At 49.3% G+C, this 15,931-nt stretch overlaps 1 long non-coding RNA gene and 2 pseudogenes across 3 annotated transcripts; all 3 read right to left on the bottom strand.

The window, feature by feature from the left end:
- Nucleotides 1-1,854: 1,854 nt before the first annotated feature.
- Nucleotides 1,855-8,377, bottom strand: LOC136543300 (protein FAR1-RELATED SEQUENCE 9-like; annotated as a pseudogene).
- LOC136545141 (uncharacterized) lies at nucleotides 3,416-5,232 on the bottom strand (annotated as a pseudogene).
- Nucleotides 8,378-11,545: 3,168 nt separating the features above from the next.
- Nucleotides 11,546-14,893, bottom strand: LOC136545140 (uncharacterized). 3 transcript variants are annotated; one of them, XR_010780928.1, is made up of 3 exons: nucleotides 14,698-14,893; nucleotides 13,490-13,538; nucleotides 11,546-12,789 (listed from the first exon to the last, which is right to left on the bottom strand). It is a non-coding gene; the product is annotated as an uncharacterized lncRNA (long non-coding RNA). The 3 variants fall into 3 exon arrangements; XR_010780929.1 differs by lacking the exon at nucleotides 14,698-14,893 and adding an exon at nucleotides 13,617-14,161; XR_010780930.1 differs by lacking the exon at nucleotides 14,698-14,893 and adding an exon at nucleotides 14,090-14,147.
- Nucleotides 14,894-15,931: the final 1,038 nt, after the last annotated feature.

The raw sequence follows: 15,931 nt of genomic DNA, 5'->3' as shown, positions 1-15,931 counted from the left end.
TCCTCGTGATTTGGCTGCTGGCTTGCTTCTATCACGGAACGGTGGTGCCTGCCTCTTTTGTGTCCTCTTCCTTGTCTCTCTCTCTTCCGCGATTCTGAGACAAAGCCCCACAGAGGCAGCACAGGGCACTGGCGGGCACGCAGCCTCTACGCCGCAGACGTCCATGTGAGGCCGGCGCCACAGATCTTGACGTCGACCTTGGCGCCATGTATTATGGCGCCGAGGTACCGGCCACGTCAACGTCACCTAGGATCTCGGCCAGGCACCTTGGCGTCAAGATCTGTGGCGCCGAGACGTATTACCTCGGTGCCACGAGTCCTGGCGCCGACCCACAAGGTCCAAAGATGAGTTTAAGTCTCCCAGGGGGGGCAAACGTAATTTTTCTTCAAAAAAAGGGTCAAATCGTAAACAATTAGGGAACATGTCCGGGTGCATGTCGCAGATGTGCATGTAGCCCGTGGCCTTCTCCTTGGCGTCGCCGAAGAAGACCGCCCGGAACACCGACAATCGCCCTAAATCTTATTGAAACCTCTTTTGAACACATTGCAACATCTAAATGTATCACTTGCAACAGGCCACTAAGACTAGTTGAACATGGTCCATCAGGCATGTTATAAGACTGTCTCCAACCGGACAGGCAAACCGTGACCCAAACCCAAAATAGGTTATTCACAGTGTTTTGCCTACCCAAAACCATGATTCAACGGAAGACCCAAACACATCACCCATTTTGCATTCAAGACCTACCGAAACGCAAATGTGCGTCGTCCAGAGAGACGGATGCAAATCTCTGGCGTCGTAGTGGTGGGCCCGTAGGAGCGGGGCGCGGCGAGGCACGGCCAGGCGGATAGCTGCGGGGAGCCGCCGCTGCGAGGAGATGGACTCGGAGAAGTGGTCGTAGAAGACGTTGAGGTCGCGCGGGAAGATGAGGCCCTACGCGCCGCAGCCGAGGAGGCCCTGCAGGAAGCGGAGCTCGTCGGACTCGGACCAGATGCGCTGGAACTTGAAGGGCGACTGCTGCTGGTCGGATCCACCGCCGCCGCAAGCGCCGCCGGGCGCGGGCGCGCGAAGCGGGTCGGAGGAGGCCGGGGAGGAGGAGGATGGGGGAGAGGACGACGGCCACGGGGAGCGGCGCTTGATGGAAGCTTGCGCGTGGCGGAGGCCGAGGGCGGGGTCGGGGACCGGGAGGGCCTGTTGGTCCGAGGCCATGGCGCGCACGGGCGATGAGAACGAGACGGGACGGGAGGGAAGTGGCTTTTGGGTAGGCTGTTGGACAAGGCGAGTTTTGGGTGCGGGATCTTTTACTGTGCGTGACCCAAAACTACGAAATAGGTCTCTCGTTTGGGTCTGTCCTGTTGGAGATTGCCTAAGGAGCACTGTAACATCATAAGGAAGTACTTGCAACCGTACAATAATACTAGTTCAACATGGTCCAGAAGACACTCTCAAGATATAAGGAGTGCTGCAACATATTATTTTGGAAGCATAGCAAAAATAAGATGGAAATAATTATTTCGAACCAATGAAACAACTGATGGAAGTAACTTATAAATTTGGATTTTTAGCACTGCAACATATGAATCAGGTACTTACAACAGACTGCTACTACCAATTCAACATGGTCGATTACAGTCTCAGAAAATGGAATTACAGAACATCAATGTGCTTTTGCCATACTTCACCACATGCAGCTGTCTAGTACCCAAAACAGGTCATGCAGCTATCAAGTACCCAAAACAGGTTACAGAGATGACAAACCCAACTACAATGATCTCTAGTTTCACTACATTAACTACACAGCATAGAGTAATGAGATGTCCTTGGCTAATTCAGCAATTGTCCTTGTTGAAGTCATCAGTTGAGATCTTGTTCATTGGCGATAGGAGGAGAAAGCCAGCCACAATTTCCCTGTAGTCGACCATCTAGGCCTGCAAAAAAAAACAAGCCAAAACTAAAATGATGCCAAATGTGAATGAGTGAAATGAAAAAGGGAAATGGACATTGGAAAACACAATCCAGATCAAATTTGATGACCATCTTCTTCTCATCCTAGAAATCCATATAGAGCATAACATAAAGACCACAGTCATACCTTGAAAGGAACCACAAAAGAAATAAATTATAATGGGGTAAAAAAATATTGGGGTCAATGATTTAGGAAAAAATAGATTCACACAGAGGCGTGCATCGAATATGTACAGTGTCTTTTACTGCAGGTAGTCCGTAGGGTAGATCCATGCAAACTTTGATACATCACGTTTGAGAACACCACTTGCAAGAGCAGCAATTAATTTTATTATAAAATGCTATAAATCAAAGTAAAAATGATCTAGTGCTATGACCTCATTATGAACAAGAACTCAAACTAGAGCTTCAACTCCGTTTCTTTCACCGTTTTCAGTATCTCTTGTGCTATTTGCATGTATTTGCATGTTTGAACGCTATGGTCGCCTTCATGGCAATAGGAGCATGTGGGAGGTTTCTTACTTCCCTTCTTTGATCTACTCTTCTTCTTTATAGCTTTCTCCCTCACTTGTTGCACAATGCTCTTCATCCTTGCCACTTTCTCCTTTGGCCTTCCTTTTGGATCTTTGGTGGGACGGTTCTTCACCATGGCTGTGTTGACCATCCTTTGTTCTTGGCATTGATTTACTTCCATACTTGCTGCACTTCCGGCTGCCTTATCATCTTGCCAAACCTTGTCTATTCCTTGTGAAGCAATTTTATACTTGTTAGGAGCCAAACAAGCATCTGCTGCTAGCCCACTCTTTTTTTCTAGGGCTTATTGGATACACACCATTGCAATTTTCATGATTTTGAAACACGCCACTGCAATTCGCCTAATTGGGCTGGTGCCATTACAATTCTGCTAGAGTTTGAAATACGCCATTGTCTACGCTCCATGCCGTCTTGGACCCACTGTCAGGGCTACAGGAGGCCACCATATTTGCGTATGGACCTTTCTGCCCTCCCACGAAAGGATAATGTCCCGACGCCGGCTGTTATCTGAAGTGAAGCACTTGGGTTTGCCATTCTCTCATTTTGTTTAGTTTATTTATGAATCAACTTCAGTACATGCAATGCACATTTGGCGCATAGTTTCCAGAACATGCAGTGACATGTCAAGCGCACATGCTACATTCTAGAAATAAAGATGGAAACATGTAATGCACATAGTTCCCAGAACATGCATTTTCATCATTCCAGAAATAAAAATGGAAACATTCCATCGGTCCACATCCATAGTTCTCAAACATTGTACTTAACATCCATATAGAGGACACCATTCTAGTTGCATAGTTCCCAAACACATCAGGTCACTTACAAAGCACATGTTGGTTCGCTTGGACTAGAAAAAGCCATAGATAACACTTCAGGTCACTAAGACCAGCAAATGCACAACAAAACACATCATCTAATCCACGCCGAGCCAGCTGTTGAGGCTTCTCACCACTCTTGCTTCAGGAGCAGTTGCAGCCTTCAGAAGCTTCTTCTTTACAGGAGTCTTCTTCTTCTTTGGCGCTTGCTTGGTTGCACTTGTCTTCTGATTTTTCTTGGGTGCTTGCTTGGTTGCACTTGTCTTCTGCTTTTTTTTGGTGTCTTGCTCGGTCCTTCATCTTTTTGCCTCACCCTATATGAGATGGCTATCATTTAGACATTCCTTGCCCATTTACATTCACAAGCAAATTAGGAATAAGAAATGTACCTTTTAAGTGATGCAAGCGTAGCTGCCTCATCAACACCATCATCATCTTCTGTTGGTTCAGCAAGTTTGCAGGTCTTCTCAAAGTGCCCATAGCCTTTGCACCTTTTGCATCTCACTTTCTTTTTGTTTGCCCTTTCTTCCATACTCCCTCTGATCCTAACCACTCTAGGTCTACCTGCTGCCCTCTTCTGCAGTGGTGGGTGCAGTTTATATCCTAGCTCCACCTCAGGCCAGTCAACCCTATCAGGCATGGGTGGAACTATATCTGCATATGCTGCTTTGAACCTGGCCACAGAGTAGTATTCATGCACAAAATCCTTGATTTCCAAGACTCTGTTGGACAAGATCCAAGCAAGTGCATGTCTACAAGGTTTTCCTGTGACCTGCCATTGCCTACAGCCGCAACAATGATTGACTAGGTCCACTGTATGCCTTTTGGTGTTGTTCCAATCATCAAGCAAGGTCACCTCAGCAAAATCCTCATCACTTACTGCAACTTTGACAACCTTCAAGTGTTTGCTAATTAGGTTCAGTTCCTTGATGACACTAGGCAAAATGCCTTCTCCCAATTCTCTACCAACCTTTCTCCTAAGATACCTCTTCTCCATTATCATCTCCCTGAGCCCATCAACTAACTCATGTATGAGCAGCCCTTTCATGTCCCTCACCTGACTGTTGAAGCTCTCTGACACATTGTTTGTCAGATAATCACATTTGCTGTCCTCGGAGAAACCAGCCCTGTACCAGATTCGGTTGTGGTGATCTTGCAAGTACTTGATTGCATCAGGAGCAAATTCATATATCTTCTTCAAGTGCCACTTGAACAGCCCTTCAGTGTAGCTTCTAGCAGATGGATAGAGATGAGTTGTGAAAACATCTCCTTTGTAATGCTTCATGAAGTTGGAATATAAATGCCTCATGCACTCCCTGTACTCAGCCTCAGGAAACACTGCACCAACTGCTTTCTCCAAGCCCTTACATGCATCAGTACAAATCACTAGTCCTTTTGGGCTCCCAACAACCCTTCTCAAATGATGCATAAACCACTTCCAGTTGTCCTCATTTTTACAATCAAAAATAGCATAAGCAATGTAGTATAACTAGTTATGTCCATCAACCCCTGTAGCAGATGCTAACTGTCCTGTGTATTTACCATTTAGACTTGATGCATCTACACCAATGAATGGCCTACAACCAGTTATAAACCCATCCACACATGGTTTGAGAGCTACAAATATCCTCTTAAACCTCATTTTCTTGCCTACTTTCTCCACATCTATCTCTACAATGCTACCTGGACATGTTATATCCATCTGAGCTTTACAATTAAATAGCAATTTGAATGACTCTTCATATTTACCATGAATATGTTGCAGTGCTAGCTGCACACCTGAATAAAGCTTGCTGTACTTGAGCTTTATCCCATAATCTCCCTCAACCTTCTCCTTGGCTGCCTTCGGACGCTTGCTTGGATTCTTCTTCAACCATTCTTTCAGTCTATCTAACACCCATTCTTGAGAAGGCATTTTGTTTACAACAAGCTTCGTGGTTGGACAATCGTGTTCAAAAGGTAGGGTCTTAATCTGAACAAAAGACAAGCATGAATAAGTAGTATGCACAACCAAACTGAATTTAATTAAAAAAACAAACTGAATTTAATAACAAGGATACATAATTGTTTATACCTGTATAGTTTTCTGATCATGAATCCTTGAAGCATGAATATGCCAAGGACAGCCAGGGTGCTTACACCTTGCAATATACCTGGTAGGGTCAGTCTTGATGCCAGGAGCAAGCTCAAAACCTTTCTTCACTGCATAGTGCCTCACTGCTTTCTTGAAGGTGATGATGTCAGGAAATAAGGAACCCTTCTCTATTCTTGGGTTCTCAGGATCATGTAAGACCCTTATCTCATCAGGATCTGCATCAGTAACCTCTGCCTCAGCAGGAACAATTTGATTGGCAGCATTAGTAGGCATAGATGAATCTGTTTGTGCATTCAAAGATGGCTGTGCAGGTGGAATTGTAATGTACATATGCTCATCATCGACGCCAACATACTCTTCTTCATTATCAAAGATGTCATGCTCTTCTTCAGCAACACATTGGGATTTGTTAGGCATTGTTGGATTAGGCTGTGGTTCTAGATCAGTAGGTTCTGGTGGTTCTGGATCAGTAGGTTCTAGTGGTTCTGGACCAGGCTGCATTCCTAGATCAGGAAGGATAAGGTCTAGTTGTAGTTCAGTATAAGTAAAAGGCTTTAGTGATGGATTTATGTCATCTGGAAGCGCACACAGGGGCTGTTCCCACGAAAACATCCTAAGACAAAACAAAGGATAACAAAATAGTCATGGCTGAATTGGAACACTAAAAATAAGGAACGCAAGAACACTATCTTAGATACTAGCGAGAAAAGTAACATTTGTCCAAAGGAAACTAAAAAAACAGCACCATTTTTTATCATTTTTTAATTCATAAAACTCAAAAGTAAACCATGTACCCCGACAGTGCTCTTCCAAACATCAACTTATAAGAGAATCAACTTCAGATTTCGGAATCACTGTTTTTTTGGAACTTGGAATCACTGAATTGACGCAAAGGGAAAGGGAGAATCGCTGCCAAAGCCTGAAGACCATCCCTTGCGTAAAAAATACAGAAGCCAAGTAGCCCCAATTGGTAGATCCGCTCCTGCTTCCCAATCCCCCAACCCGTCAGGCTACTAGACCGTAACCAGCAGCCCCTATTCGACAGACGCAGAATCAACCAGCCCGCCCGTGCCTGCACCCGCGCTGCCGCTCGCATCACCGGCGCGCTCCCTGCCCGCACGGCCGCTCCCGTCGCCGGCGCGCGCCCCGCCTCCCCGCTCCCCACCGCGTCTGGCCGTCGCTCGCTCGCACGGACGTGGAATCACGCTGTGCCGTCCCTCGCCGCCAGCCCGCCCGCCCGTGCTTCCACCCGCGTCGCCATCCTCAGCTAGTATGGGTGCTACTTCGAAACAGCGTACCTGGTGCCGTCCGTGGCCGAACAATCGGCGACCTCGGGTGCCGCCGCCGTTGTTGCAACGTGCACCATCGCCGCTCTACTAGTCCGCTGCCACAGCCCACTCGACCTTCATGGATTGTGGAGCCCCACTCCTCCTCCGCCGGAGACCAGGTCCGCCGCCGCCAACCGCCTCGCAGTCGCTCTCGAGTTCTAGGGTTAGGGATTAGGTTGGGGAAGGGAGTGAGGAATGCGGAGTCGGGGACGGTGAACAGAAAGACGCGTCGCGCGTCGGCGGTCGCGGCTTATCCTTTTGCGTGGCATGAAGGGCAAAAGTGGCAATACGAAAATACAACAGCTCATGAAAATTGTAATGGCAAAAGTGGCAAAAGTCAGCCGTAGATAGTGGCGTATTTCAAACTCTTGCGAAATTGTAATGGCACCAGCCCAATTAGACGAATTGTAGTGGCGTGATTCAAAATCGTGAAAATTGCAATGGTGTGTATCCAATAAGCCCTTTTTTCTACACGCGTTATATCTGAGCTTGTTGGATGCCGGAACACCAAAACAAGCTTCAGGTGATAAGAGATTTTCACTGATCTTTATGGTTGCTTCCTCTGACCATCTTCTAAGTAAGTATTTCTCTGGAATTTGTTCTACATCGCAGCTGGTGAATACTTTTAGAATATGGGGACATAAAAGTCCATCTTGCTCAAACATGTTGTAGGTGCATGAATATGTTGTTGCATTATCTTGGACTGAAACATTGTAGGTTTTCCATGTTAGCTGACCGCACCTGTACACTTGTTTCAATATCTCCATGGAAACACCTTCAGCCTCTACAGTGACCTGTCCCTTCCTGCATGATGTTGAGTCACGTAACATCTCCTGGAATCTGAAGAAAACACTCCTATTGTAGAAGCGTGCAGCTTGCTTGTCAAATGCATACCTCCCCCAAAGTGGTAGTTCTGAAATCTCACCCTTGCATCCTTCAAGATTCTCTTTCTCAATCCTTGTATCCATGATGTACTCGTATTATGTTACAAATTGCAGCATTGAATCTTGTGGATGCAGCAGCTTCTTGAAGAGTGAATTCATACTTTCTGACCTTCCTGAAGTGCTTGTGAAAGGGAAGAATGATTTTCCTGAAGTATGCTAGCGCCCATGTTGTCCTAGCAATTGATATGTTCTGAAAAGCCTCATTCTTATGCAGGTTGTACCTCTCCTCCAAGTTATGCCACAAGAGCTCAAATTCTTCTGGCGTTTCAGTATGATTAATGCAATAATCAAACTCATTAGCAAATTCTTCACTAGAGTTGATCAGCCAACCAAGTTTCTCACGAGCTTTGCTCACTGCATGAAACTTGCAACATCTTGGTCGGTAGTGGCGGCGGCAGGGGTATGCACCTGTATTCCTTGGAATACGCAAGATTTGTGACACAAAAATAATTATGTGTATATAGATACAGATTTACATGTATGGCCCATAAGCCATAAGAACAATATACCAACGCAGCCCACAAAGAAATGAAGCCCGAGAAACAAAGATACAGCGACTGAAGGACAGGCGGTAGCACCCCTCTGAGCCCGCTCCCCTCCCCTCCGGCCGCAGGTGGCCACTCCGGCCCCGCCGGCCACCTTACCCCCCGCGGTTTGCCACTCCGGCACCGACGTGCACCTCCACACCGCCATCTGGGTCTCCTGCTTCCGTCATGGAGTCCGACGGTACTGACGAGTCCGGTGGGAGCTCCCCCAAGCTACCACCCCTGGCTGCCGCGGCTAACGCTGCCTTCGAGCGGGCCGCGTGGTCGCTCTCCCCCCTTCGGCGCTCCATGGGCACCGTCTTCTCCGACCGTCGCTGGTCCATCTGCCTGGGCCTCACCGGAGATGCTCTCCTTCTCTAATTCTGAGATGTCGTCAGACGAGCCACGGACAATGAAAAGGGGAAGGCGGTGCTCGTCCCCTATCGCCTGAGGCGCCGCACCCGCGCGCGTGGGAATAGGTCCGGGTTCATGGCGATCGCTCGTCGCTCTCCGCCGCCGCGCGTCCTCAACAGGCCACAGCCCGTGCCGGTGGCCCGCCGCTGCGTGGCGAGCCCCGTCGTGCTGAGCAGCGTCGCCGTGCCCACCCACAGAGTCGTGTGGAGCTCTGCCCACAGAACCCACGCGCCTCGTTGCAGGAGACCCGCCCGCGTCTCCATGTGCCATGGGCTGGCTCGCGTGTTGATGCGGATGGCTTCACCATCGTTGAGAGCCGCCGTCGCTGGCGCCGCCGTCTCCACGCCACGCGCCCTCGCCCCGTGCCGCCAACGCTGGTCGGCCTCTGCTTCAACTGCCTGGCAGGGGATCACGTTGCTGCGGTCTGCCGCTTCCCATCCTGTTGCCTGCACTACAGACAGGCCGGACACCGTGCCTGTGACTGCAAACGCGGGCGCTCCCCCGCCCGCGACGTAGATAGGACCCGCCAAGCGCCGCGCCGTCGTCTTCGCCAGGAACAGCGACGGCCGCCTTCGCCCTCTACCACCGTGTCGGGCAGGTCCTGCTCTACGGGCCCGGAATCCCCCGTCCCTTCGATCTGCGCTCAGCACTTCGGGACGCCGCCTGCTGGGGTGGGGTCAGGTAGCCACCCGTCGTCGCAATCACCGCCTCCCCCTCCACCGGCCTCCCCGCCACCATCCCCTCCGCTGGGACACACATCCAGTCGCCCGGCTACTGAGATCGTCGTCATTCCCCGCACGCCGAAGCTCTCTGCTGTGGAGGAAGCCCTCTCTTCCCTCGCGCTGGTGGCCCTGGTCGGCGGCAACCGGCCACCGGTGTCTCCTGCGGAGGTCCGAGCACAGCTTGAGTCGCTCTACCACATCGACGGGGATTCGTTCTCAGTGAGTCATTACTCTCCTGAGGACTTCCTCGTGCGCTTCACCAACCCTACGGATCTCGACGCTGTTCTCCATGGCCCTATGCCGGTGGGGACTCCTTTCTACCTCATCTGGAAGCGGTGGCACCGCCAGTCCATGGCCTCCGCCGGCGCACTGTGCTACAAGGTCCTCATCGCCATGCGCGGGATGCCGGCGCACATTTGGAACGCTGACGCCGCCAAGCGAATCCTTGGCTCGCCGTGTGCAAGGCTGGACGAGGCGCCGCAGACCGTGGCTCAGGATGATCTCCGGGAGTACTTTGTTGCCGCCTGGTGTATCCACCCGCGTTTCATACCGCAGCAGAAGATCATCGCTATCCCGGAGCCGGAGGTCCCCGTCGTCGTTGAGCCACCGCTCTACCCGCGGGGGCATGAACTCATCCGCTCTGAGCTACCGGCTTTGCTGTACCTTGTGCGTATCAGGGTGGTCGAGTCTCAGGACTGGAATTCGCCGCCGTCGTCCGATGACGATACGCCGGGGGACTCCGATGACAGCTGCGATCCCGACTGGATGGAGAGAGGCCAGCGGGGCCGGTCTGGGCCTTGGCCGTAGCTGTTATGAACGACCTCGTATAGGAACATGAAGTGCAGCCTTGGCGTAGCTGCTACGCTCCGGCTCAAACCTCCGGCGACGGGCCTTCGTTTCGCTCCGTCAGAAGCCCGATCTATATCCTGGAGTGAATTTGGAACAACTCCAACAGTAGCGCCACCGGTTCAGCAACGGCGACTGCGGCTCCAACGGCGGCGGTGCCTCCGACCCTCGTCTCGGCCCAGGTTGGGGGCCCACCTTCCAGCATGCGACGCGTGTCGTCATGGGGCCCATCGCTTGCCCGGTCCAATCCAGGGTCGGTCCTTGTTCGCCCGAGGGAGAAAAGCAGGTCCGCCTGCGACCCTCTGACGGTCATCAGCAGCAGACGTCAGAAGCCCTGTCGCCTTCCTCCTCCCAGGCATCCAAGGAAGCCAGGCACTTCGAAATTCAAATCCTGCCAAAGCGACAATCAACGCCCAGAAGGATTGATCCCTTCCTTGCGGACACTGATCAGGGGGCAGTTTGCGCCTACGCTTCTGGAGTCTTCCTTCCTGCCGCCTCCTCTGGTTGAGCCGGACATGGTGCGGCAAAGTGAGTCTGCGCCCGCTTCCTGGGCGGCCTCCCTCATCGCTGACGAACACAGCCACGCGGCTGCCTCCTTCGTCTCAGCCGCTCTTCATGGGGACGTGGACACGGCTGTGGTTACCACCCCGGATTTCACGCCGGGTGCCAGCTACGACGGTGGCGACCGCCGTCCGGATACCACGCCCGATGCGTCCATCGCGACAATATTCCACGAGACCTTCAAGCGGGCAGCTATGCGGGAACTGTTCCCGCAGGCGAGTGCCCGGAGGGGCCGCGGCGCTGCCACGGTCAGCCTCTGAGCGTCCTCTATCCCCGTCGCTACATCTGTGCCCCAATGAGTAACAACAACGTTCTGATTTGGAATGCCCGTGGCTTGAATAGCCCTGCAAGGCGGAGTGTCGTTAGGAGCCTTGTCGTCCAGGAACATGCCTCTGTAGTTTGCCTACAAGAGACTAAAGTCGATTCTGTGTTTGTAGCTATGGCTAATGATTTAACCGGGATAGATTTTGGCTACCTCTGTGTTCCTTCTGAGGGCTACTTTGGCAGCCGGGGCAAATGAGCCCTGGGAGTATAGCCACGCGCGTGGAATTTTTTTGGACTTTTGATTCCCACCACCACCCTAGGGAGAATATCCATGCGGGGGTGAGTTTTCCTGTGGCTGTTTGGCAGCCAATTTGAGGACTCACGAGAGTTGCTGTTTGCATGTTTGGTTTCCCTGGTGCTGCTTATCACTATCGAAGAATTAAAAATAACACCTCAAACAAATAGTAAAAAATCAAGAAAAAAAATCAGAATTTAAGGAAAGCTACCACAGATCAATGCTGAAACCACAAAAGCGTGAAAAAAATCTCAGGAATAAGTCTCTCCGTACAAAAACGATATTTCAAATCTGAAATCATGTCTAATTATCATCTAAAATCTAGCGAAATCCAGGTAGTAGTAGCATTGATACAGATGGTTCTCCATCCTTTACATCCAATAGATAGACATAAACTGGGTTATAATAACCTAGTCCATGAGCATATACAAAAAATGTAAAATTCTTCTACTGGGAACCGGGAATGCTTGGGTTCTTCTTGGCACAATGGTTGAAATAATATATGTTCAATACACCACAAATTCAGATAACCGTGCTGGTTTCTCTTAGTGTGGTGTTTCTTGGAGGGACTTTGACCAGGCACCTTCACAGCTGATGCTCTCTAAGCCACTTAAACATGGCAGTCTCATAGCCCGATGGTGAAAGAATGGCATATCAGAAACAAACAGGACCAGAGTTCTTAGCATATCACATCTGAAAGAAAAATGACATAATGGAGGAACAATATAATTCGGAAGTTAGGCATACATCGCAGCATGGGCATGACTGGAAAAAAAATGGATGAAGCATTAGGACAGATTGGGGTACCTGCCAAAAATATAGGGTGCTATTTGCCACAAATGTAGAACGACAAAGAAACTAGCAGATTGGGTTAGGATTGAGGATTGCTTCAGATTGCAATTGTTCTTAAAACATGAGGAGCAGACATGGCACAATAAATGAAGAAAAAAAAGGAATAACGCCATGCAATGCTATCATTGCACAATCCAAACTAAAGTGTCAGTTATTCACCCCGCTGCAATAACAGGTGTGATAATACAGCTACGAAAGGACTACTGAATTCCAAAGATAAAGGAATGTACGAAGAATATATTAGGCACTCAAGTATCACCTCACTCATCTCAAATCATGCACAGCTTCCACCAAGGATTCTGCACTTTTGCAATGAGATAAATCAGGATGAGTTGGTAATGTACCTCTTTTGGCTGCATGAATAATGAACTGTATATTTTTGTCCTCAAGTGCAGTGCACAAACCTCGCCATTTTAGATCAAACAACCGAAAACCACAAAGCAGGATATGAACACAAGGTCTACTACGGCCAGCAATTCACTAGAATTAGCTCTATGAATAAGCAAGATGCAGCCCGAATAAGTTCATCATGCCAAAATAAGCAAGACTAGAGAATTTAACCTTGGGCTCCGAGCAGCGGGCGCTTTCACAATCCGACCGCGCCATCTTCAAGAAGAGCACAGGTTCCTGAAAACAGCAGTGATTTATGCATTACAGGAAACAGCAGTGAGCAGCGGCAAGCTGACTTTTAATTTTGACAGTAATTTCTTTTGAAGTCTTGCCTGCTGCTAGTACGGATGAACAAGCAAGGGACTATTACAGGTTTGCGTGAAAAAATCTTTTTATGTGTTAAGAAATGCAGCAACAAATCTTAAGCCAATAAGGTCTACTCCAACTAGAAATTCACTAGAATAAACATCAATTCATTGTGCCAAAATAAAAAAAGATGAAGAAGTAGGACTACTGAACTAGACCAGCAGTAACAGGACACCATAAAGGACAACTGTTCTTAGACATTTCAGGTTACCAAAACTTGAGCTCAGAAATTTCAGATTACCATTTCTCTTTCGTATATATATGAAAATATCATGTGTTAATAATCGGTGTAATCGACTCTTTCGTAATTTTGTTTAGGACGAAATGCTTCTGAACATTGGACCTATTTCAATTCCACAACTTTTTTAAGCAATGTTCCTACTTCCATCTAACCACCACCCAAGTTTCATTGTCCAATTCCCACAGCAACGCTCAGGGAATACATCTAGTTACATGTACGTATAAGACAGCTATCAGTCATGATAGGATTTGATAACATTCTTAAGCTAGGAGAAACATGTAGATAATAACATAAAACTTCAATGCTGTGGAGGATTGGAGGGGAACCTACCAAATACTGAAACAGGTCTTCAAGGTGCTGTGAGGCATATCCATTTTATCTGAGCAAAGCAAAGATAATGCATTGTTAAGGTTGGTGCCAAACCGATAGCATCCCTGCACAGAGCAGTGCTACCTACACACAAAACTGAAATCCCTCTCCAGCAACAGAGCACTAAGAACTGCGTGGACTTGTAGAGCGTGGACTTGTAGAGCCCTAAGGAACTTTGCAGATTACCAAATTGGAGGATAAATTTCATCTACAAGCAATATGAGACATATAACAGTAGTATAATTAGTACTACAATTCAGTAGCACTACCACTTCACTTCTTGTCAGCTGCATCTATTCTAGCAGTGGCTGGTCAAAACTGAACTGGCGCTTTTATAATCATGCAGTCCGACACAACCATGCACATGACAATGAGAATTTTATAGAGCTGCTGCTATCCTACTATATATTGCACGAGATCCACATCAATCCTCAACTATGAGAGATATACCAGCTCAAAGAATTAACTACATCTAAAAATAAATATGTAGAACATATCATACCACCCAGTCAATTGGTTGTGTTCAAGAATTGCAATATTTAAATGCAGAAAGGAACATACCAATATTTAAATGCACATTGTAATGGCGACAACACTAGTTCACGAAACCAGAAATCTACGACTCCCTAGGAGCTGGACCTACAGGAACATGATTCAAATTTTTGAGCGAGAGAATTGGTAATCTTGTCACAGAATTGATCCCTAGGACAGCAAACAAAAAAAACATTGGCTTTAATTTTCAGAAACTCTAATAAGCAGCATCTTGTGTACTAAACCTTGCGATTGCGAGGCACACTATGAAAATTCCGAGCTAACTGACTGACTCAAACATGTGACCATCAGAGTTGAGAGCAGCTGAACTAACTTGGAAGTTGGAACAAGCTTCACAGTCTATTGAGCTAATTAAAACAGGAGAATTTGCTCTCTGACACATGCTAAATAAACCTCATGCGTGCACAGCATCGCTGATTAAGGCACTGCAGCTTAAATAAATTCAGCATAGCACATCCAAGTCGCAGGCACTGCTGATTAAGGCAGTTCTTTAACAATCAGACAAAACATGGTATTCTTAGTTTGCTACTACAAGCACATCCAATGAGTAAAAGTTACACATCCAAGTCGCAGGAGCTCGATCTAGGGAGGACAAGGAGGAGAGAGGAAGGGCTCACCAGATCTTGGGACGAGGCAAGGCGGCCAAGCGAGGGCAGTCATGGAGCAGTGGTCGAGAACTCGAGATCGAGCCGGCGGCGGCCCTAGGATCTACGAGAAACAGTCTGTGAGAAGAGAGGATCAAGAAACCCAAAACCCTAGCAGGAGGCACAGAGATGTAGGCTGAGGAGGGCTCACCATTGGCGTGAGCCGAAGCGACAAGAAGGCGGAGGGGAGGCGGCGACAGGATGCCGGGGCGGCGGCAACGGCCGGATGCCGTAGCAGGCGGCCTTGCTGACTTGCAGCTCCTGCGCGAGCAGAGGAAGAGCTGCGCGTGCGCGGGCGGTCGCGACTCGCCTGAGGGGAGGCACGGGGAAACCCTCCCGGCCTCATCGCTCGTGGATTGCTTCCGTGTGGAAAACGAAGGAAAGCGGGCTGCGATCCTCAGGTTGGTCAGCTGCCAAAGAGCATGAAGATTTGGCCCGGGGCTGATTGGCACGGGGCAGATTGGCCTAGGGAAATCTTCGGGTTCCACACGGGGAAGACTGCTGCCAAAGTAGTCCTGAGGGGGCCTCGGGCGGGATTATTGTGGCTTGGGATCGTAGCCTTTGGGCTGCCTCTCAGACGAGCGCTCGTGTCTTTTCTGCATCGATCAGGCTAAGGCCGGCACAGGGAGATGACTCCGATTCCTGGTGGCTGACGGTCGTGTATGGTCTGACCCTGTCGCACCTCAAGAGCACGTTCCTCCAGGAGCTGCGTGACGTTCGCGCCGTGTGCCCCGGACCTTGGTTGGTCTGCGGTGACTTCAATATGATCCTTCACGCGGCAGACGAGAACAACGACAGGTTACATAGAGGACTGATGCGGCGTTTTCAGCGTGTGGTAGATATGAGCTGGAGCTTGCTGAACTGCAGCTCACGGGGCGCCTCTACACCAGGAGCAATGAACGCGACAGTCCCACTCTCGAACGGCTGGACCGCGCGTTTGGGTCGGTGTATTGGATGGCACGCCACCCGACACACGCTCTTCGCGCCATCTCGACGGACTCGTCCGACCACTCACCGTTGCTCCTGTCGTCTTCCCTTTGCAGTGGCGCAACTGGATCTCGGCGATCCTCTCGTCGGCAAGCACCAAGGTCCTAGTGAATGGGAGAACGGGCAGAAGAATTTGCCATGCGCGTGGACTGAGACAGGGCGATCCGCTCTCGCCGCTACTCTTCATCATCGTCATGGAAGTTCTCAATGCGCTAACTAC

Source organism: Miscanthus floridulus, chromosome 3 (assembly GCF_019320115.1).
Source record: "Miscanthus floridulus cultivar M001 chromosome 3, ASM1932011v1, whole genome shotgun sequence".
NCBI classification, from domain to species: domain Eukaryota; kingdom Viridiplantae; phylum Streptophyta; class Magnoliopsida; order Poales; family Poaceae; genus Miscanthus; species Miscanthus floridulus.
The sequence above is the reverse complement of the archived record's forward strand: the minus strand, read 5'-3'. Positions and strand labels throughout refer to the sequence as shown.